Source organism: Odontomachus brunneus, unplaced genomic scaffold, assembly GCF_010583005.1.
Source record: "Odontomachus brunneus isolate Ranch 3 - 2012 unplaced genomic scaffold, Obru_v1 Obru_scaffold_081, whole genome shotgun sequence".
NCBI lineage: Eukaryota > Metazoa > Arthropoda > Insecta > Hymenoptera > Formicidae > Odontomachus > Odontomachus brunneus.
This window is the reverse complement of record NW_022639531.1, coordinates 1,504,677-1,529,486: the sequence shown is the minus strand read 5'-3', so window position 1 is coordinate 1,529,486 and position 24,810 is coordinate 1,504,677. Positions and strand designations below refer to the sequence as shown.

General features: G+C 38.3%; 1 long non-coding RNA gene across 4 annotated transcripts in view; it reads left to right on the top strand.

Moving 5' to 3' along the window:
- Nucleotides 1–24,810, top strand: part of LOC116847623 — a 170,324-nt gene that overhangs the window by 6,672 nt on the left and 138,842 nt on the right. For 3 of the 4 annotated variants that reach the window (XR_004378796.1, XR_004378795.1, XR_004378797.1), the window contains 2 exons: nt 15,864–15,970; nt 16,140–16,175. This is a non-coding gene — a long non-coding RNA (uncharacterized LOC116847623). Of the gene's footprint in view, nt 1–14,522; nt 14,658–15,863; nt 15,971–16,139; nt 16,176–24,810 lie in introns of those variants that run through there. The other variant, XR_004378798.1, reaches the window with a different exon arrangement.

Sequence of the window (24,810 nt, the reverse complement as noted above, 5' to 3'; positions counted from 1 at the left end):
GAGAGAGAGAGAGAGAGAGAGAGAGAGAGAGAGAGAGAGAGAGAGAGAGAGTCGTGAAGACTCATTAGACGTTTATATTCATTTCAACATCAGTTCGGAATTTTTGCACTTTCGAGACGATTTTTGAGTAGCAGGCTACGCCTACTTCCTTGATCTTGCCTCTTCTGCTTGCTCGTTGAGCTACTTGCAAGTTGAATTATTACGCAGAGCTTAGCCTCAAGATCAACTTTACAAAACCTGGGTTTCTCTCTAATCTGTGAGAAGTGTATCAATTTATGAAAATTCCGGTTGAAGCTGCCAGAATTCTTGTTAATCTGGGCAGAATTTTGGTAATTTCAGCTGGAATTTCTGGATTATTTCACTAGAAATTTAGTTAGTCCAGTTAAACTTTTTTTCAGGATTTCTTGAGGATCTTTTCATTCAGGATTTCTTTATTCAATTTAACAAGTTCTACTTACACACGAGCACCTAAATCCATATAATTAATGAATATATAAAACAGCAAAAGTTTGACTCTCTCTCTCTCTTTACGATTTTATTATTATATATATAATTTTTATTAGCATTGATAATATATACTGAATATATAACGAAATATACAACACGTATCAATTCTCGTGTGCAAGTTCATGAAACTAGACTTACAGTTCTTTACTATTTTACAAATTATCACGAATTGATAATTTTACAAATTATCACGATATTGAATTGTAGTTGTGTAATAATGTATATACGTATAACATAACGCTATTACGTAACATATAATGTAAACAATATTGATTTGTTGTGTAACCACGACATGAATTATTCCTTACTCTAATCTACATAACATGATATTAATATCATCATTACAATAGACATATTATAATGGACAAGGCAAAAAAGAAATCTGAACTATTCGGTCGTATATGAAAGAAATTATGTGTTACTCATGTTATCGCATTTGCCGTGCTTTAATTGATTACAACATTCATATGTATACATGTATACGTATATACATATATATATATTTATAAATACAAATAAATAAATAAATATATATATATATATATATATATATATATATATATATATATATATATATATATATATATAACACTCTACGTGTCAAAAATATTTTTAAAATATTTATCTATTATTAGTAGTCGCATTTCTTTACATACATATAAAGACTTGAAAATAACAATTTTTATTTTATTTCTTTTTATTTTATTTATTTTTACGTTTATTTATCATGTTAAATTCCAATAAATGAATATAATCTAACTTCATGAATGAACTATATATGTATAGTTCACTCATGAGTTTAAATTACATTCATTTATTGAAATACATTTCAACTTATGAGAAACTGTTATTACATATTTATATGTAATAACGACTTCTTTATATGTAATAACATAATTTATAATTATGAGGATAAATATATTATGTTACAGAAATTTAAAAAATATTTATCTATTATTAATTGTATAGTAAAATTGTTATTTTTATGTCTTTACATACATGGATTTATCTCTTGCAAAATTTGACATTTCATGTACATTAAAAGCTTGAGACACAAGACAGTACTTAAGACAAACTTATACTTAGTCTATAAAATATTGTTTGAAGTTACAAGTCAGTCATTCTGCTAAGGTCTTATATCTTAAAGTGAGATGAATTACCGCGTGGCCGCAGCGAGTACGTAGGCAGCACACTATGCTTATCTGAATCGCGGAAGGGGGGGTAGCGGTGGGGGGAGGGGGGATAGGCACGCTTGTCGCGTGCCGTCGCGCACAGTGTAAGGTGACCTCCGGAAGTAGTAACCCGTTCCGCATTCCATTCATACGTCGCGTAGTGACTCATTCACAGCTCGCTGTAGCGACAACGCTGGACGATCTAAAAACGCGCGGATCGATACAATCGTCGATAACTCCACTTGTAGATGTCGTAGCGACTTGAAACAAAGATCATTGGAATAGGAAAATTATCGCGCTTCTGGTGGATGTAAAATTGTCCTTCCACGGAACAAGGATCGGATTACGTGATAATGTAAGTACGAAAAACATCATTTTTTATGTTTGCGTTAAAGCGAACATTAATTTAGATTAAAACTAACAAGAAACCTAGGTTTGGATTTATGATCTGACTTTTATATTTGCATTAAAGTGGACATTAATCTAGGTTAAAACTAATGAGAAACATTTTGGCTTGGATTTGTGAACCGAAGTATTAGTTTTGTTTTCAACGGTTTAAGGCGCTAGTTAAATGAAAAGAAAAATTATGTTATAAAAACTTTCTATCTAGTATGCTGAGAAAAATATATTTCTTTGTGGGATAATCTATTTGTGGGATACAAAGTTGATTTCATAGAAATGAACTTTGTTTCTGAGAAATCAACTTTATATCCCTCAAATAAACTTTCAAGTATTTTTTTCTCAGCATAATGAATATTTTTGGCTGTGTAGCGTTGAAGTTCAAATAACTAATAAATTTAGCTTCGATAACAATGACATTAACTATTTCTATTTTAATAGCATATCAGTTATTACGGTTACATCGAGAAAAAATATTTGAAAATTTACTTATGGCATATAAAATTTATTACTTATTAAAATATGATTTCTTTCTGTGAATAAATTTTATATCACATAAATAAATTTTAAGTATTTTTTCATGGTGTATATTTTAGCTCTCGCGGTTAATTCTTTTTCTGTATGTACGTTTTTTCTTTTCGCGCAATTGAATACATTTTGAAGAAAGACGTATGTCGTCCGGTTAAAGTAACAAATGCTTGCAAAAGTTCGTCGGATCGTTCATGATCTCATTGGCTCCAAGGTTTCACGTACGGACGCAAAATCAATTGCCTGAAAAATGGCAAAAACCCCTTGACTGTGGATGACGTGTATATGCGAATGAAAAAGTCATGCCATTAGTGTGGATGATGTGTATACATGCATCGTAGAAAAAAATAGTAAAACTATTGTTTTCTGCATACAAGTGAGTATTTACATGTTTTTGGTGTTGCTGAATCCGAATTTGATATCAAAATTTCGAAATATAAAATGGCGGATCCAACATGGCGGGTCAAAATTTTGAAAATAATCGGATTTTCATGAAAGTGAGTATCTATATGTTTTGGGAGCTGAATTCGAATTTGATATCAAAATTTCAAAATTCCAAATAGTGGAATAAAAAATTTTTAAGTAAAAAAACATTTACATAATACCGCTCTCTGCCGAACCCGGAATCACGAAATGAGGACGTAGCAAATTCTGACTCTATTTTTATATATTTTTTTTGTTTTTATAATTTTTAATTTTTGTTGTTTTTATAATGTTTGTTTTTTTTTGTTCAGACGAAATGTCTGAACACACTCATTTTCATGAAAATCCGATTATTTTCAAAATTTAGATTTGCCATATTCAATTCGCCATTTTGACTTTTGAAATTTTGATATCAAATTTGGATTCAGTGATCCCAAAAACATATAAATACCAACTTTCATGAAAATCCGATTATTTTCAAAATTTTTATCCGCCATTTTGATTTCGAAATTTTGATATCAAATTCAGATTTAGCGACTCCAAAAATCTTTATAATAATATCATAAAGAAAATTCGACAACATTTTTTTCCAACACAGAAATGGCACTAGTCCATTTCTGCCTCCACAGTTAAGGGGTTAACACGCTGACTGCCGCGCATTAATTTCTATTGATTATCTCAAAGTTCAATTAACATTGGAATAATCAGAGACACGGTAAATAAATGCAGCTCGTGACATATCTGTGACATATCTGTGACATATCTGTGACTCGTATTATCGGCTTATTATTAGTTATGTATTTCATTCGTTCCATGCGATTGATTATGTGTCATACGTAAATTGATGAGGCGTGGCGGTAACGCAGGTTTGCTTACTGATGAGCTTATCCTCTTACAGATAATGTATTAATAAAGTATGGCTAAAAATCCGACGAACTTTTAGAAATTGCTGCTACAACAATGGTGATTGTACCACGATAGAATGACGTTACGATAAAATCTGTAAAATTAATCCTCCGCAGGCGTGTAGTGGACGTTAAGCGCGATAAAAATTATCATATACAATACCAAATTATCAATCAACGCGTTCGCCAACTAATTGTGAAATTAAGAGCTATTAAGCGAAAAGAGACGCAAGTTTCGTCCGTGTCCATTACGCTCGCGTGGAATGCGTATCATTTGGACTAACAATTAGTTTGCATAGTAGAATTTAATTGCGTGTTGCGATAGCGCGCTTGTTATCCGAGTAAATGAGATGCCCGCTAAATCATGAATGCATGTTAGTCGGTCGTGTGTTAATTAACTGCCGTCGACGTAATGTTGCTCCTTTTTTCCGCGGTAAGTACGCATACTTACATTCGGCAATTCGCAACGTTAATTTACGACCTTTTAATCCGGATGAGCAATCACGCTTCTTTCTATTGTTCCATCACTCTCACGTTTTATTCTCTACCGCGTGTCTCTACCCAAATTGAAATTTTAACTCTACTTTTGATCTGAGCTTTTTAACATTTGTATATCCTGAAGGAACAGTATACATTTAATACACATAATCCTACTGGAGAGTCCTACTACTGGAGTCCTACTTTAAATGACATACCAAGAGAAAAAATAACTAAAAGAAAAAAAAAAAATATATATATATATATTTATTTATTTATTCAGTGTATATTAACATCACATATTTTCTTAAATTTTAATTCTTTTGTTTAAATAGAATAAACAATTGCTTTCACTAAGCTTTCATGAAAAGTTAAGGTTTTAAGAGAATATATATTTTCTTATTTGAAAAATATTTCATATTTTATTAAGTAAATATATGTTATTAGAGAGTATCTACTGAATAAATATTTTTTACTTCTCAAATATTTTGTCTTTCAATGCACAGATTGCCACTTGTAGGTTTTAATGAGTACCTTTTTTGTAGGTTTTAAAGAGAACCTTTGGCAAAACCAAAGTAGGTTTAGTAGAATCGCAGGGAATTAATGTAGACTTCAAGATGTCAAAGTAGATGTTAAATGGAATATTGAGGGGAATTTTAGACTTACTTTCGACCTGAACTTTTTAATATCTGTAAGAACATTTAATATCTGTAACACCTCATTCTGATCATATATTATTTTAATACATATGGAAATTGAAATTATACTTAATGCCTAAGTAGCAGAAAACGCACAAAATCCCGCTTATAGGTTCTGAAAGGGATTTCTCAACAAATCTAGTACGCTGAAAAAATTATTTTTGTATTTAGAACTAAAATATCTGATATATACGATTTGATTGGCATTACATGTTTTTACTTGTGCTAAGCACACGAATTACTAGAAAGCTAAACACACATAGTGACAATTAAATTTTTTGGTCGCAATTATCAAACACTTGGTTGATTTCATTTCAACCAAATCATGATTCGGTGTACGCAATTTTCGTTTCGACAATGAAGTCCTTTTTCCAGCATAGGTTGAATAGAACCAAAGGAGATCGATGTAGGCTTCAAAGTAAACGTTAAATGGAATATTGGGCTCGAAAATGGGATGAAAATTTCGAACTGGGCTCCTCTCGCTCCGCTTGTTTCACGCCTGACCTATTGACCTGTCAGACTATTCCCCTATGGTCAAACGAAGCGTATACCAGTTGCTGCTCGGCGCATTCTACGCGCTCCGAAATTCGCGTGCGTGTAAAATAATCGCAGTGAGGTCGTGGAACGAACCGATAATTCGTTCGATGATTCGAATGAGGAACGTGGAAGGTTGGCTTGCGTTTCAGGCCGACTGCATTCCGCGAAACATCTGTTCGACACTCGCAGTGGTTGCGCTTCAATTTCGCGCGAGCGAGCCGATCGATTGGCAAACCGGCCGGCCTCGCGGCGCGACGCGTTAGCAAATTTTCCCGGCGAGCGGTTGGACGCGAGCCTAAAGCTACCAGATTTCCTCCAGCCACGGTGGCAGTGGCGCGGCTGGCGCACAGGGAACAAAAACATCGACCAGCCCCGAGGAATGCGCGCCATTTAATTTTGCATGGTACCGCGCCGTATCGGCCGCGGCCGGTATGCCGTCGCGATTGTACCACGCGGGATAACCCTACGGCAAGAATTTCAATGAAGGGTTTGGAATATTTTTCTAAACACCGGAAAAAGGGAGAGAGAGAGAGAGAAAACCCGCGCGGGTCGAAACAATAAGATTGTGAGCCGGTTCGTTTCCTTTGTCTCGAAGTATATTTTCCATTATGTCGGTAGAACGTGAGGATTCCCCGATAGAGATGGAATGTCGGGATGAAGGAGTGCGCACTGCACTCCGTTATATCCGTTACGTCAACTTCTCCTCTTGCTCGATAACTCTCTTCGATTCTCAGTGAAATCAAAGAGACGTAATTAAATAGATGAACGTCGCGAGAGTTGCGACGTTTGTCTTTGTCGGTCTGTTATAATTACGCGCTTGAAATGGAAGAATAACGCGGGTTTTGTAATGCACACGGCAACTGCCGCAGACAAGACAAGCCTAAAATAATAAGAGGAATAAAACGCGTCTCATTCGTTTACCGGAAAAAGATCTCGTTCGTTTGCTTTGGCGAGGAGGAGGATGAGAAGGAAGAGTAGGAAGCTCGAGTAGGAAGGAGAAGTAGGAAGCTCGAGAGAATACGTGTATAAAGAGTTAATAGCGCAAATAGAATCGTCGCGCGAGTCTTCATTAATGCTCGCGCAAGTGCAGCTGCAGTCGAGAAGTGGATACAAAAGAACCTTTGGCAAAAAGTGGAAACGTAAATCGCGGGAGAGGATCTCTCTCTCTTTCGACAAATACAAATGTATCCTTCAGTATCCCGAAATGCGTTTGAATGTGGTATCCCGCCACTGGGGGACTTCCCTTCGCGAATCTCTCTCCCTCTTTTTCTCTCCTCCCTCTCTCTCGCGCGCGCTCTCTTTATCTACAGCAAATAGCTTCTAAAAAATCTCTTAATCGGCTTCACCCTTGTAACTCGTGATCTCCTCTCGTTGTCGGTTAGGGGACGGTTGAATACGGTAATCCATTTCGCGTGCCGTTTCTCCCCGGATTCTATTCATGTATCGGGCTTCGAGTGATCGTTCTTATCAATCGACGTCACATTGTTCGTGGTGGCTTTGAAATGTTCAGCTCGTCGGAGAAGTTGGCCGGAGATCGCGCGAATTACGCGCCGGGTTTAACGATTCTCGTTGCTGACAGCGACCGATCGATGGCGGCTACTTTTCCGCGCCTGCGAATAATTTCAGTCTTTCTTCGAGATTCCGTATCGCGGGGTGAATTCTATTTGTTCAGTCTTCATCCCGCGCCCCTCCAAGATTCCCAATCAGTCGAAGAGCACACGTATCGGGGAAGAATTTTAATTGCAAGTGATATTTAGAATCAGAAACTTCATCTCGTCGCTCGCATTCTTCTTTCTTCTTAATCACGCCGCTACTTATTGCGACTTATTATTTAAGGTCCCTGGGCATTCGCCGCGGAACTCTTGATTAATAATGTCAGAAGTGAAAAAACACACTCAAAATTCCCGTCAAACATATGTAGAAATAAAATGATATCAATCGTTGCATTAATTATACATGCATTAATTTAATACAATCAAGTATTTACGATTAACAATTTAGATAATTATTTATGATTTAATAATTCTCATATGTATAAAATAGCGTGCATCGCGCACGCCTGATCCAGGGTCAATGTATAAATCAAAGCCTCGGAGCAAATCATGAGATTCATTCTGTCGGTCGTCAAGTTAGTTTTGTCGGTCGGAAAATTATTTTACGAATTTATATAAACTGGACGCTAACAATATAGGTATGTAACTCTAATTATTATTGTTTTGATTTTTAAATATTAGGTGTACAACTTTGCTTCCGCCGTTTTCCTATAGATGGCTTTAGCGGTAAGTGATAGTCGAAATAAATAGATCATAGACGTCATACAATAAACTTGGGCATCTGTCAACATAACCCCATAGAAATATTAGTCGATTTGTGTCTGCTTCATAAAGTTATTCTCGATTGAAAATGTCAGTTTACGAGCCAAATTCTCGTCATTTGCGGGAGGTTTTAATTTTCTGCTTCAATATGAAGAAATCTGCGGCTGAGGCTCATCGAATGCTCTCAAATATTTATGGTGAGGCCGCTATTAGTGAAAGAATGTATCGTGAGTGGTTTCAACGCTTCAAGAACGGTGATTTTGACGTCGAAGACCGGCATAGCGATGGAAGAGAGAAGGTTTTCGAAGATGCAGAATTGGAGGCATTACTTGATCAAGACTCGTGTCAAAATCAAGAAGAATTGGCACGATCATTGGGAGTGACTCAACAAGCTATTTCAAAACGCCTCAAAGCCATGGGAATGATTCAGAAACAAGGAAATTGGGTGCCATACGAATTGAAGCCGAGAGATGTTGAACGGCGTTTGTTTGCTTGTGAACAGCTGCTTGAAAGGCAAAGACGGAAGGGATTTCTGCATCGCATTGTGACTGAGGATGAAAAATGGGTTCATTACGATAACCCCAAGCGCAACAAATCATGGGGAGTTCCCGGCCATGCTTCCACGTCGACGGCCAAACCGAATATTCACGGCTCCAAGGTCATGCTCTGTATTTGGTGGGACCAGCTCGGCGTAGTGTATTAAAAATGAGCTGTTAAAACCGACTGAAACAATCACAGGCGATCGGTATCGAACGCAATTGATGCGTTTGAGCCGAGCATTGAAAGACAAACGGCCGCAATACAACGAGAGACACGGTAAAGTTATTTTGCAGCATGACAATGCTCGACCCCATGTTGCGAAAGTGGTCAAGACATACTTGAAAACGTTGAAATGGGAAGTCCTACCCCACCCGCCGTATTCTCCAGACGTTGCTCCCTCTGACTATCACTTGTTTCGATCAATGGCACACGGCCTGGCTGACCAGCACTTCCGGTCTTATGAAGAAGTAAAAAATTGGATCGATTCGTGGATTGCCTCAAAAGATGACCAGTTTTTTCGACACGGGATTCATACGCTGCCCGAAAGATGGGAGAAAGTAGTGGCCAGCGATGGACAATACTTTGAATCATAAATGTATAACCAGTTTTTTTTACAATAAAGCCTCGAATTTTGGAAAAAAAACGGCGGAAGCAAAGTTGTACACCTAATACGAATATTTAAACTTTTAACGTAAAATATGTGTATATACACAGAGAGAACGATTTGGTTGAATCAAATAAACGCTTCTTTGGAATAGTCCAAATGAATTTTTCGATTGATCAAATAAAATTTTGTTTGAAGCAACAAAAATATTTATTTGCGGCTTAGTTCCAAAAAAATATTTTTGTTGTGTCAACCAAATAATTCGTTTGGACTATTCCAAAGAAACATTTATTTGAATCAATAAATCGTTCTCTCTGTGTATTCAATATATATACATATACTTGTTTCTCTCTTTCTCTCTCTCTATTGAAAGTTTAAGTTCAATATATGTACTCGCGCGTCCCTCCCTTTATATTGAAAGTTTAAATATTGATATTTAAAGGTCAAAATAATAAGAATGTTCAGAGTTTGGTACACTGAGGGAAAAGTATTTGAGAAATAAAAAATTTTTATTTTTGGTACTAATAACATATTGATTTATATCTAAATTTTTTAATTTAAGTAGAATAAATAATTGCTTCCGCATGAGAAGCTAAGGTTTTAAGAAAGAAAATATAATTTTCTTATTTAAAAAATATTTTATACATACCACTACAAACAAATATGTTATTAGTATTCATCGCGAATAAATATTTTCTATTTCGAAGATATTTTTTTCTCTCAGTGTACCAGTATTATTAGTGTCTAGACATTGGAACTTTATTATTTTATATATATTTATTAGCGGTATTGTGAAATTCAGGTATTGTATAGAATATCTAGGCATTTTATAGAATGTCTATCATTTTTTATATATAATGTCTAGGCCTATATCATATATAATGCCAAATTTCTCACTTTGCCGGTAATATATATACTTTTTGAATTTTTTAAGGAATATTTAAGGAATATTAATATAATTTCACAGTAATTTTAAGCATGTATTTTCTCGTGCTCTTGACGTCATAAGTGAAGATGGCATACATAAGTAGCTAGGAACCTTAATAAGGGTGACTGCGTCAGTCCCTGATGCGATTACTTCGCGTGCATTCGTATCGGTTTGCAGCACGAAGGTCCGGTTTTGTCCGCGCGAACCGATGCGGTATGCCGCGTGCGGTAATGCGCTCACAAGCCAATCGGATGGCTTGCGGTGGCCTGGCATACCGCATCGTAACGCGTGAATGGAATTAAGCCTTACCGATTCCATTCCCGAACTAGCCGGAGCGCGACATATGCCATATTTATGCCTGTACGCGATTATCCGCGGCCTAATTTGTATAAATTCGTGAAATAACTTTCCGATGACGACCGACAAAATGAATCTCGCGATTTGCTCCGGGGCTTTGATTTACACATTCACATGCTCCTGGGACAGACGCGCGTGATGCACGCTATTTTATACACACGAAAATTATTAAATCATAAATAATTATCTAAATTATTAATCGTAAATACTTGATTGTATTAAATTAATGCATGTATAATTAATGCAACGATAAATAATAATTACAAAATGATCGTGTGCATAATAATCAAACGAAATTATCGTCCATCTGACACCAGAAGAACTCTCTTCCTTCCGAGTGGGTAAATAAATATCGACGATAGCAGGATGAGAGCAATTATCAGTCGAAAGAAAAAAAGATCGCAATATTTCTCGCGCGTCGTGGGTCTCATCGACGGCTTTAAGCCACGCGAAATTTATGAAAGATCGTTGCAAACTTGCATGGCGGCAACGGTTTGGTTCGGGGATATATTGGGCTGGCGGTTCGTGTCTACGAGCGAAATGAAACGGTCGCCTTAGCAGTAGACTGCCGGCTGGGGAAAGGGTGAGTGTGTGTGTGAGAGAGAGAGAGAGAGAGAGAGGGGACGGGGAGAGCAGTGACAGTATTTTATATTTCTTTCGGACCCGTTTTCCTGTAACCAGCAATCTCGACTACACCACACCACGCCACTGCTTTCTGCGCCGTAGTCGCCGGAGACCGAAACTTTATTCTGTTTGCAGTTCGCCCAGCACGGCACGGCTCGCTCGCCTACGTTTTCTTTCGTCTCCTCTCACTCTCTCTCTCTCTCTCTTTCCTCTCGCGGAAGTTTTCCATGAAGATTGCGGTGTACCGGGCCGAAACTTAAAATGGATGCCCGTGAGTGCGCCGCGATACGGCATTGGAGATTTTCCTCTATTTTTTCCTTCTTGCGCTCTCGCTCGCTCGCTCCCTTCTTCGTGCGTGGCCATTCCCTGCTTCCACAGCTTCACCACTCGCACTCACCCCTCAGACTCACCCTTACCTGCCCCTGGCCGCTTTGCCGAAATTTGTTCTCGCAAATTACTTTTCCGCGCGGCGCTTTCTGTCTCGTAAATTTACCGCGTATCGAGCGGACGTCGACCGTGTTCCGTTCACTTCTTCTCCATGTGCCTCGCTCTCGCGCGAAGGAGATTATGTTGCCTCTTAATCAATGACACAATCTGTCTCCTGCTTCGAATATATTAAGGTGAAGATACTAATTCCCAGACATGCGCCTATACTCCTTCTGGACATTCTTATTATTTTGTCTTCAAATATGAATATTTTAAGCTTTCAACATAAAATATATACATATGTATTTTGCATATATATATATATATATATATATATATATATATGTATTTTATATTAAAAGTTTAATTATTCGTATTTAAAGACTAAGACAATAAAAATTTCCAGATTAGTTATGCGTCTGAGAATTGGCTTTTTAGTTGCGTTGAATCATCTGTGATTATATTGCTGTGAAAATATTTTTAGCATGTTAACTTTTTAAATGTAAGTTTGAAAGTTTGGTAAAATGTGAAATTCCTTGCTTAATGCACTTAAATTATTGTGTACTTTCTTAATTTATTGCAAATACAAATTAGATATATGTTGTATTTTACTCTCCAAAATTCTTTGAAGAAAACAGCAATAAAGAGAAAAGAGAGAAATATGATTATTAAAAAAATCCGCCCTGGGGGGAATTACGCAGTCATTTCAAATTGGCTTCACCACTGAAGAGATAAAGCACATACGTGTAATCTAATTAAATCAATATTTGATGTGATTCGATCGTTCGATAATTTTATTATTTGCGCGATTCGCGTTCGCATTCGATGGCTGACGAGATTGGATGCCGCAACGGGGGGAATGTCCGCGAGACGCAAATTTGTCTCGCGGATAATGCCGGCTATTCCGGCGCCTTGCCTTCATAGGGCAGCTCTCGCTACCACATACTTGCAAATAAGAGAGCGGTACAAGTTCCCAAAACTACTTCCATAAGTATTATTTCCCTTCGGCTGCCGAACGGCTTCAAAACTTCTATCCGCTCGCGAAAGAAACAAGCGGGAGTTTAGACGACTCCTCGCGCGCGGGGAATAATGCAGTCGGAATGCATTTTCCATGGAGATCCCGGAGACGCGCGCGCGAGCAGTTTCTGCCGAGCTCTCCGTTTAATCCGCGCGCGCACTGGCTTTCCCGTCGAGAATTACACGACGCGAGCATCCGCTCCCGTGAAAATCGTATACAGCCCCGGTGCTCAAACATCTCGCGAACGAGATACCCTGCCGTCCAGTAGATGTTCGCTGTTTGAAAGTTGAAACGTTCGCAAAATGTTTCTTGAAAAGACCCGGCTTAGATACAACGCGGCTAACAACCCGAAGATCCGCGTTCGACTCGAGTCGTTTAGCTTCCGAATATTCTTCTCCTGCGCGTCAAGAGCTCGTAAACTTTCCTAATTCATTTTAACCCCTTCACTATACACAGAAATATATATACTATATTCAAGTAAATGTTGCTTGTTTTAGGTTTATGTAACTGTAAATTTGCCATAAGTTTATAATAAGCATAAAATTTGTTCGAAATTCGTTTTTGAATTCGAGTAGACTCGGTGTTTCAATAAAGAATATTAAATTAAAGCATACATTCGGTTTGTTTAGTCACGTAGAGTCGAACCAACTGTTTCTTCAATCAAATTTTGATATTCTTGTAAAGAAAACAAATTATTTTCTCGAGCATATTACAATGATTGTTTCTAAAATTTGACACATTTGAGTATATTTTAGGGCTTTGAAAAATATATTCTTCGTTCAAGATAACTATTACTTAAAAGAAGGAAAGTAAATTGAGTAATTGCTCTTCTCAGCACAATATTTTTTTTGTATGGCGATTAAAAAAAAAAACCGACTTAAGAAAAATTGAGTGACGAGAATTCTCCTGATCGGTAGTGAAGGGGTTAACTCTCAGCCGTGACATAAACATCATGAAACACCGTATAATGAGTTAGTATTGCGATGTAGAGAACATTAGGTAGCGAAAACAAACGTCGCGCGACTTTAGCACATGCGTTTAGAGCAAGTTCACTGAGAGAAAAGGAATGGGATTTATATAACAAAATTATAATTATTTTAATGCCCCAACCATATCTTTTGATTGCTCTAACACGGAAATACAGTAGTAGTAACGTGCGTATGAAAGATTGTTATTAACACATTATGGTAGAATTTTATAAATAAAATGTTTCCTAGACATAATTTATGGTAATTATTTCTCTGTGATTTATAGTTGCAAATATCAGCTATTTTTCTCAGTGTAAGTGACTCAACCGACATCACAACAGTCTTTGACGCGGAGATAATCATGTCGCGTGCTATTTCCAATTTTTTTAAGTTAATTTTAACGATCATGAAACTAATTACGATACGTTGCGCGCGTGTTAATTACATGAAGATTATTACTAGTAATTGCAGCATCTCGAAACCAAGAGGATAAATATCGTATTGCATTTTTATTGCTTCTAAAAAGCAATATATAGTTATATCTTTCGTGTTGGAACAATGTCTTCATCGTTATAATTAATTGGGGAAACTAGAACTCAAATTGCATTCATTTCCTATATTTTTGAGCTAAAACTGATCATCAGTTAAGCTTTCATACAATCAATAGTCAATAGAAATAGCGCGATAATTAATGTTTTAATTTGCTAATATTGAGCTATTGTGTATATGTATGTGTAACTCTTTATCGCCATGATTAATAAGGAAAATTGCTTTTCATTTCAAATCTAGAGCAGAAGCAGTCTTATCAGGGGAACGTAGTCTAGATGACGGTGGAATTTAAAGCGTATAACGGTGAATATGATATTAATATTATCGTATACGCTTATAGACGCGCGCGCGTGAAACCGCTTATAATATTATCGCGTACGTAAACATCATATTGTGAGCCGTTAAATTATGTGGATCCCCTAAACAATGGAAACAATGATGTAATGTAACGGCGCGCCGAGAGTCGCGCGATCTCTCGCGCGACCTTTGGAACAACACACGCGCAAGTGAGCGACTCGATCGCTATTATAACAGTTTTTGACGTCGAGCCGAACACGTCGCGTTGCGTGCTATTTCCAAATAGCCGAGCCGATTGAAACGATTGTGAGCCTAATTACGATACTTGGCGCGTGCTAGTTCATCGTGTTACTCGTAGTAATTGCAGCATCTCGAGATCGAACGGGTGAGTAACGTATTTCAGGATTCTGTTCGTCTGTCAGAAATCTTGTTAACTTGAACAGAATTCCAGCAATTTCAACCAGAATTCCTGGTTTGTTCGCGTTTCACTACAGAAATTTAATTAATACAACTAAACTTTTTCGTTCCGCGTATGAGACTTTATCGAAGAAAAAGTTTGCTCGACTCTATGTAGTAGGCAAAACAAATATTTGTGTTAATTTAATATTTTTGATCGAAATGCTAAACTTACTTTAGAATATACAGAAAAAAAGAATATTCTTGTTTGGAAGATATCTTTATTGTTGGCAAAAATAAGATTAATGTTAAAATGAGATTATATATGGTATTGAACAAAGATAAATTAATCTTTAATCAAGATGAATATAGTAAAATTAACACAATCATTTTTTTATAGAATATTATAATATTAATATTCTTAGTTATATATTATTAGTCTACAATTAAAACGAATATATTCAAATTAACACAATCATTTTCTCGTATATAATCAACAATATTGATGTTCTTGCTTATATATGAGAAAATGATTGTGTTAATTTGATTATATTCGTCTTGATTGAAAACTAATAATGTATAATCAACAAAATTAATATTGTAATATTTTATGAGAAAATGATTGTATTCATTGTACTATATTCGTCTTGATTGAAGACTAATTTATCTTCGTTCAAAGCTATATAATCTCATTTTAATATTAATTTTATTTAAAAAAAATGTCAACAATAAAGATATTTTCCAAACAAGAATATTCTTTTTCTTCTGTGTATCTCAGACAAATTTGATGTTTACGATGAGCTTATGATAGATTTGCAAATATATATTGAGAAAAAAGCAGTTGTGGATGGATAAAATCGATGATCATCCGGCTTCAAAGAAATATTGTGTCTATTGAACAAATTACACGTTAGTGTAACAATAAATTGCGTTGATATACTTTCTGACCAAATCGCAATCATTGAATCAATTGATAACTCTCTCGTTGCAGCAACTATATAACTTGTTCAATCGACCAAACGTTTGCTTGAACGAATTTTATTCGTTTAAGCAAAGTCTCATTAACTTAGTCAATTTTTTTCAGTATAGCTCTAAAAGAGAAATGTACTGTCGTGTCTTCGTATCCTCAATTTGTCGGCATCGAGCAACCTTTTCATCGTTATAATTAATTGTACAAACGATTTTTTTGCTTCAGATCTAATGCGGACTTGCGACCACACCACGGAAGTAGTTGTCGTTTGCCGGTGGGTGCAGATGCAGCATCAGAGGAACTGGTTCGGGTATAGCAGGATCGGCTCGAAGGTGAGTTTACACATTTTCTGTACTTTCCTTCTCAACCATTTACTGTCAAAAGCCGGAATACAGCTTCGCATTACGATAACTCGGATTACGATAGCAAAGAGCTAATTCACGCGTATACAGTAGTTAAACTGAAATCAACCGACGTAAACGTGTACGTTTCTTGTTGCAGATTTACGTGGAGCTGACGTAGCCGATCCTGACGAAGGTGAGTCATAATATATACAAAAGCGAGAACAAAGATTCAGATTAGTTTTATGGTGGCGGGTTTTTGTAGAATTTTGCTGGAATCAATGCGGCTTATTTTGCTGGTAGACTTTTATATATATGTGTATGTGACGTTCAATGAAATGAATTACTCGAAACAATTTGGAACTGTTCCAAGTGCCTATACAATTTTCCAAGTGTCAACAAATAGATATTTGAAATATTGAATATTTTTCTTCTCTTAACTCATTACGGACAGTATGTTCTGTTTACTATACTATACATCATAGAAAAAATAACAATTTCAATATTTTCAATTTATTTTTCGATCATAACATTTTACATATTAAACAACAATTGCGTTTCGACGTGTACTGAGAGAAAAATAGTTCATCTAATTAAAATTATAGTTATTTTTTATCTCAATCATATTTCAATTATATTTTTTTGTTGTTCTAACATGAAAAACAACAATACACGAAAAAAGAATAATCTTGTTTAGAGAAAATATCTTTATTATTATTTTAAAAATAAGATTAAGGTTAAAATGAGATTATATCATTTTCTTATAATCATTTTCTCATATATACAAGCAGAAATATTAAGTTATATACAAGCAGAAATATTTAGTTATATATGAACAAATAATTATGTTAATTTGATTATATTCGTTTTGAAAAATAGTTTCTTCGACCATAATTTGTAGTAGCTATTTCTCTATATTGTTATAGTTACAAATACTAAATATTTTTCTCAGTATGTGTTCTAAATAAACGGCTGCTGATGAGTATGTCGGGATGTTCCGTAAAGTGCAATTATTTTTTTAAATATATCTATATAAATATCTTTGCTATCTATTCTTACACATGATCCAGTCTGATTATTCAAAAGAAGTATTCACTTTTCACCTCCTAATTGTTTCGAGCAGTGTAAAATGCGCACTGGAATTGCGCCAACGCTCGCTGAACTAGCGAGTTCACGTCGCGAACTTTGTTCGCATTGGTTAGCTTCGCGATCGTTTTGTGCTTATCTTCGCGTTACGACTGCGTTCTTCAAAGCGAGTCTTACGTAATATTAAATTCGTGGAATTATTACGGAAGCGCACACGGCGAAAATATCGTGAAGTGATCTCTGCTGAAGTATATTGCGGAGTCACGGTGCGTGAGAAAATCATGCCATTGCCGAGTATTTCGATCGCGTTGACAGATTTTGCGATTTGCAGAATTTCAAATTTTCGACATTTTATGCTTCCGTGCTCGCGCGCGTTGCAACTACATCTCTCAAGGAAATTCTCTCGTGAAATTAAATTCGTGGAAAGCACATTAGGATAACATACTTCGCAAAAGTAACGCGAAGTAATCTCCGCTGAAGCGTCGTGGAGGCATTGTACGTGAGAAAATCGCGTCGATCTCGAATATTTCGATCTGCGTTGATAGATCCGTGCGCTTCCGACATTTTCGACATTTTACGCTTGCTTTCGCGTCGCGACCTCGTTTTTCAGAGACTCTTTCGTGAAATTAAATTCACGAGTTTTTAGGAAGGCGCACTTCGCACAAGTATTGCGAAGTAATCTCCGTTGAGGTATCTGGGAATTGTGTGTAAGAAAATCACGCCATTTTAAAGTACTTTGATCACGTGCTTCGTTGATTAATTCCATGATCGTCGTGATTCTCGAATTTTCGACGTTTTATGCTTTCTTTCGCGTCGCGACTCCGTCCTTCAGACTCTTTCGTGAAATTAAATTCGCGGGATTTTTAGAAAGGCGCACTTCGCACAGGTATTGCGAAGTAATCTCCGTTGAATTGTCACGGAGCCATTGTGCGTGAAAAAGTCACGCTATTCTGGCCATTGTGCGTGAAATTCACGCCATTTTGACCATTGGGAGTGAAAAAGTCGCCATTCTCGTGATTAGGTGTAAAAGAGTCACGCCATTCTGACCATTTTGCGTGAAAAAGTCACGCCATTCTGGAGTACATCAATCGCGTATCGCGTTGACTGATTTCGCGATCCGCGATTTCACAGCCCGCGATTTTTCTGCACGCGATTCGCGAGTCCCGAATCTGTTGTGCATCAAGTTCAAGTCGGATAAAGTGTGCAAATTGTTCCTGGGGCGAAAATATCGACTCGCGTCTATGGTCGATTCGTAAAATAAATTCGCAAATTCCGATTCCGTCTTTCGTTTGATCGAACTCGTAGATTTCGTTCCCGGATAAGTTCACGCTTCCTATTCGCGCCGTCGAAACGCTCGTTAAACGCCGTTAAAGCGTAAATATCTGTCGCGTCGTGAGTGTAGTCGAGTGCAATCAACGTGGGACGATGCAGGACGGAGACTGGAAGCTACCAAGTCCGGGATGCTGCGGGTGGAGCTGGCTGGACGTCGATGGATCTCATCCTGAAATGGTGAGTGTGAACACGAACGCTCAAACAGCGTCACTTTTACGTAGTGCATGCGTAGACATAAACCGCATTGATCTTCCAGCGATAAAAGTAAGAGAGTAGCTTGTTAGTCTCGAATTTAAAAATGTCCGAATCATATATTGATGTGACAATTCAATACCTATGAAATGTGATTATTATGCAACTGATATTGTGACTAATTACTGCGATTATTATATGCAATTATTCAAGCACAGTACTGTGCGAATTATCCGAGCCATATTAAAAGTTAATCTGCACAAATTTTCATTCGCGTGAACATTGAATTATGTGTCACTTTTGAGGTAAAAGCACCGATGCTTGGATATTAATAACGCCGATATCTAACTCTGAACTCTTATCGCTTTGGTTTTTCAATACGAATATTTAGACTTTTAACGTAGAATATATGTATATATTCAATATATGCATATATATTCTCTATATATTGAAGATTTAAATATTCGTAGTTAAAGATCCAAAGGCAATAAAAGTGTTCAGAGTTAGCTACCCGTTTTACGCGATGAGAATTTTCTAGTAAAAATTATTGTAGGATTTTGTAACCGAGAAATGGATCGACATTCTGCAATAATTTATAGCAGATGTGCCACTTATATTTTAGAAACTGAAATATCCTATTAAAATACTTATATTTTTAGCGAAATCTGCTATATTTCTAACGAAATTTATTATGTTCATTAGCAAAATGGACTTTATTGACAATCTATTTCTGGACCAATAAAACAATAACATTGAAAAGAATTTATATGAAAAAAAAAGAAACTATAATATTCTCTCCGTATAATATCCAGGCGTTGGTGCTTTTACCTTACGTGACAAAACAGTGAGACTCGCGTGTGCATTTTGCACGAGATCCCGTCGTGTTAACAATCAGCAGTATTTAGCAAGAAACCCATTACCTGTACCTTTTGCATTCCGAGCTTTAGGCATTCCTGTTTTCAATCTGTCGCGTTGATTCCCTGATCGACGCGAGAAAATTCCGCGGCGTTTTGTTCGGTGATTTTCTCGCGATTGAACGTTACAGGGACAGCTGTTTCTCGCGTGAGCGATGAAAATATTATCGGGAGTCGCGGGACATTATTCATTCGGTCGGCGAGGAAAATTTCATTCGCGCAACGAGGAGACCGTTATTGGCGGTCGCAAATGTTTCCATGGCGCGTATAGTCCGGATAAAAACTGTCGGGTTGATAGGGAAAAAAAAGGAAAAAAGAGAGAAATTCTCTGTTAAAAATTACTGCTTCGTGCGGGATTTTTATGTATTTTTTTTTCCGCGCGTTTTGTTAATAATACGCTGTGTGGAAAATTCGTCGATGATGCGCACGCACGCACGCGGGCGCGCGATGTCAACAACAGATTTCGCGAAATCGGCGTGACATTCGGTATTACGTTGCACGCGTGCGGCGAAACGTTCTGTGCGGCCGTTATTTAGAACGCTCGATGCGCCGGCCGAGCGAAATCTGGGAATTTCAAATGGCTGAAAGGAGATCGAAACAGTCGGAAATGCGCAGAGGCCGCAGGGCGTTTTAATTCCACTGTCTGGGGGCCAACTTTTGCGCGGATATACACTCGTCGCGCTTTTATTCCAGACTCTTTTTGCCGCATGTGTTTTTGACAAGAAAGAGGGAAAGCGAAGAGAGAGAGAGAGAGTGAGAGAGGGGGGGGCGGGGGAGAGAAAAGAGAGAGAGAAAACAAGACGATGAAAGATGCTTTCTCGGCGATGCATTCAGCAGTCGATATAGTTTTGCGGTTGCTTTTGCGATTTCACCTGACGCCACATCCCGTAGGCGGCAGCCGGTTATCCCGTAAATACCTGTCAGTCATAAGAGCGGGCAGGATGGAATTGAAAACCGTCGCCCTTCGCGACGTAGCAACGCCGTTCGTTCAGCGCGGCTCGCGGTTGAAGAACGTGTCTGTGGCGTGCGAACTATGCAGATATGACGAGTCGCGGGCATATTGAGCATGGTGGAAAAATACGTTAAATCTGAACACGCGTTCAAACACGATACGCACGGCAAGCTTTTGTTCCGCGCGAAAAATATGCCGGATTGACAGCTGTTCGTGCGTTCAAACAGAGGCGACTGGACGCGTGGTCATTATTGAGACGCGATTAGCCGCTGAGTAACTCTGTTCCGGAGTTGGAGGCAAAAGTTAGTCCGGGCGATCCGCAGCGCTGAATCATTGAGCTTACCTCCGCGGTCATTGTAGCTCCAGTTAACGAGATGTAATTACTCCTTGATTCTAAATTAATCCGCGGATGATCCCGGCTGCCGAGGATATCGCCGTATTATCGGAAGTGTCTGTCTCCCTCACCCTTTCTTAGTAATCAATAACTTAATTGGCATCCAAGCGCAGGGAAGGCCGGCGGAAGTGATATTATCTTTTTATTTGCACTGAGAGAAAGAATATCTAAGGGAAAAAAGTATTTATATTCGGTGGGTATTAATAACATATTTTTGTTTACACACTAATGTACGTATTTTTATATTGAGAGAAAATATTTGTCAAATAAGCAAATCTGTATTCTCTTCAAACTTTAGCTTTCTGCAATAATAATTGTTTAAAGTGAATATTCCAATTAGTTAGCTCTGCATCTGTTTTTCTGAATAAATCAGTTAATATACGGACAGTTATAATTTATTTTATAAAAACGAGCGGTCTAAATTTCTTATATATTATCAGTTATAACAAATTTCGCGAATAAAATTGAATGTCATGGGAAACGTTGGAACATCAAAATTTTATAAGCGTATACTACTGACGGCAACGGTTCCAACAGTACTCGCCGACATTTCAAAAGTTAACAGTTGATATCACATGTACATTTGTTAGATCTGTGTAGTTATTTTTTTAAGTTTTCGAGCGATTGAAATGGTTATGTCAAAGTTGAAAAGAGAATAAAGATAAAATTATAAAATTTTATAAGAAGATAAAGCAATAAAATATACAATTTCCATAATTACGGAAGATAAAGCAATAAAATATACAATTTCCATAATTACGGAAATTGTATATTTTATTGCTTTATCTTCTTATAAAGTTTTATAATTTTATCTTTATTCTCTTTTCAACTTTGACATAACCATTTCAATCGCTCGAAAACTTAAAAAATAACTACACAGATAGTATATATCAGACAGTAGTTATATATTGGTACTAATATATTTATTTGTCTCCACTAGACTGACGAGCTGAATAAATATGTCATAAGATGATATAAACTTTTCTGTTTCTAAAAAAATGATGTAGTTTTTTATTTATTGTAGAGTTGAAAAATAGCATTAACTCGCTCCCTCAGAATTGATTAAATAGTATAAATATAGAGATTAGCCTGCAGATTGCCATGTTTAAATTTATGATCTTAGCGATTTGTGATATTCGAATATTATTTATCATTAATTAATTTTCATCAGTAAATTTACATATTTCTCTATTTTCACAAGATGAGGTTGATCACTAAGTGGGAAATTCACTATGTGTCACAAACTGGCACAAAACCAAACTGTCGTGTCACTAAATGCAACACATGAATCTCACCTTTAACAAGATATTATAAATATAACAAAATTTTCCCATAAAAATGAGGAAAAAGTACAACACGATTGAAAGTCCAACAAAATTAATTTGGTGTGCACTCAGTTCAATTATATGAATTATTAATTAATTAATTAATTAATTAATTTTCACTATAAGATCGCTTGGTCACTAATTGGCACATTGTGCCTCATCCCATGCAAACGAAAGAATTTCAGTTTAAATAAGCACGAGACATTAGCAGTCACCGAATCAATATTTTGTGTTTTTTACACATTTCCCTCAGCGCGATGAGGGGAGCTCGAATTCACCTCCGCGCGCACGATACCCTTTCACTGACCGTTGGTCGCGTTCGCGTATCCACTTCAGTCCGTGGTATAATGCTCGACGCGTAACCGCTACATTGGCGTGCAAGGGACCGTCGGTGGCGAGGGGGAAAAAGCGCGTTTGCACACATACGGCAGGGTCGCCGGCCGCGTGTTCAACAGCAGATATACATTCGCGACGTGGAATCGTCCGGTCGCTCGCTCGACCGGCCTGCCTGCCTGCCTGCCATAAAAGCACGAACGGAGCAATTGAAAACTCGAGCTGTAGTTTATAGGGTGGCCGCGTACTTTCTTTCTCTCTCTCTCTCTCTGTTTCTGTCTCTTTCTTTCTCTATATATTTCAGTAGCTCGCCGTGTGCGTTTTCCATTTGCGAACTCGCGGTGCCGCGCGCGTTTCACGGCCGCGCTACCACACGCATGAAGCCATTCGCGGCGCGCGTTAGTGGAGAACAACGCTATGAGGCAGACAGACCGGCAGGCAGGCGAGTGAGCAGGTATTCTCCGCGGAAATTCCTATTCGTATGCGCATCGATATGCGAATTCGCCATGGTAATGCGATCAGGGAGATCGGCCCGGGCACCCTCGAGGGCGCTTACAATTCTTTTTTTTTGTTCCGACTGCCTGCCTTGCCTGCGACTGTCGGCCGCCGCCGCGATCGGTAGGGCGGACGCGCGGGAACGTCGAAACTTTCCTCTGCCGGGGAGGGTGAAACTTCGTCGGCCCAGTCACGGTCGATGCCTATCACCGAGATGTCGCTCTTGTTTCATTCGTGGCGCGCTTGGCCATTCGTCTTCCATCGCCGATAAATTCATCCCCGTCCGGTGCGCGTTTGGCGAGAAGAGCCTCGGTCGTTTCTCCCTCCGTTGCTCTTCTCTCCTCCGCCTCTCTCTTTCTCTCTCTCTCTCTCTCTCTCTCTCTCTCTCTCTCTCTCTCTTCCCTCTTCTTTCTTTATTTTTTACTACTCGTCGTCTTCTTGTTGGGCTTGAGAAGTTTTCCTAGCCGCATTTCCGCGTGACCAGAAGCCTCCCCGACACGTTGTGCATCTTGCAATCAGCTTTGAGATAAGAAAGAACATCGCATTTTATGTACTACGAGGAAGCTCGATTGCGACAGTGCATTTTGTCGGACGAATTCAGCATTGACTTCTGCCACGGGATATTCGGTGTCCACGACTAGGCGATTAATCACCCGCGCAATGCCGAGTTTATTAGCCATACGAGTGCTTGAAAATGCGCAGTTGAATGGTACGAATCGCAATTTGATGGATTGACGCGGTGGCCTCCTGCAAATTTTAGAAACAGCTGACGGGGCGGCACGGCGGCGCACTCGCGGAAATCGTTTGCGAAATTATCATTATTTACGAGCGAAACATTTTTACCGTTTCGAGTTTTCTCTCTTTTTTTTAAACCACCGCTTTTTTCGGCCACGTGAATTATTTTTGGCACCCGGTGCTCCCGCAATAATTCACGTCGATCCTGTATAAATCCTGTGCAACTACAGTTCTCTCTCTCTTTCTCTCTCTCTCTCTCTCTCATTTCGCAGCGTTGTTCCGTGCAACCCTTCTGACCTTTCCGTCCGATTCCCAGCGCCGATATGTTTGCTCCTCGACGTATGACGCCGATTTTCCGGAGAAATTTCGAGAGATCGATACTCGGTGAAAACACCGAAATGAGAGAGAGGAGACAGAGAGAGTGAGAGAGAAAGGAGAAGAGGGAGTAAGTTGAAGCAAAAAGTTTAACGGAGAGTTAGAGAGAGAATTCGCTGCATGACAAGAATTTACGTCGCCGGTCGGTTAGAGTAGACTCGTCTTTTTCCGTTCCGTAATTTTGAAAGTAGGTAAGACTTGACGGTACGTAGGTACATCTTTTTGCGCTCTGCTAAGGAAGAACGAACGGATATTCTCGGGGGGAAACTCGCGTCCATCACGAGGTTGAAAAGTCGAACGTCAAGGCCGGTTCGAAATAATTACATGCCTCGACGGTTGCTCGAATGAAATATTTAAGCAACTGAAAATTTCATCCGGCTCTGGCGGGGAAACCGACGAGAATCGATTCCTTCCTCGCGACTACGGATACGTCTCGGGATTCCTCTGACGGCCGGATCAACGGCGAATTAATGGGACGTCGAAGTTCTCATCTCTGGGATATCGCAGACGGGACAGGTAGCCACCGAGGTGACTACCTGTACTTGGTATCCGGAATATTCTCCTTCTCCTGTTACTCTCGCGTCAAATTCTTTATGCCGTTCCGGGGAATTCTTGCGCGCGACTGTTATCGCGGAAAAGGGTGGAGGATTTAAAAATATAATCTTTCGTGGGAGAGGAAAAGGGGGGGGGGCGGGGGG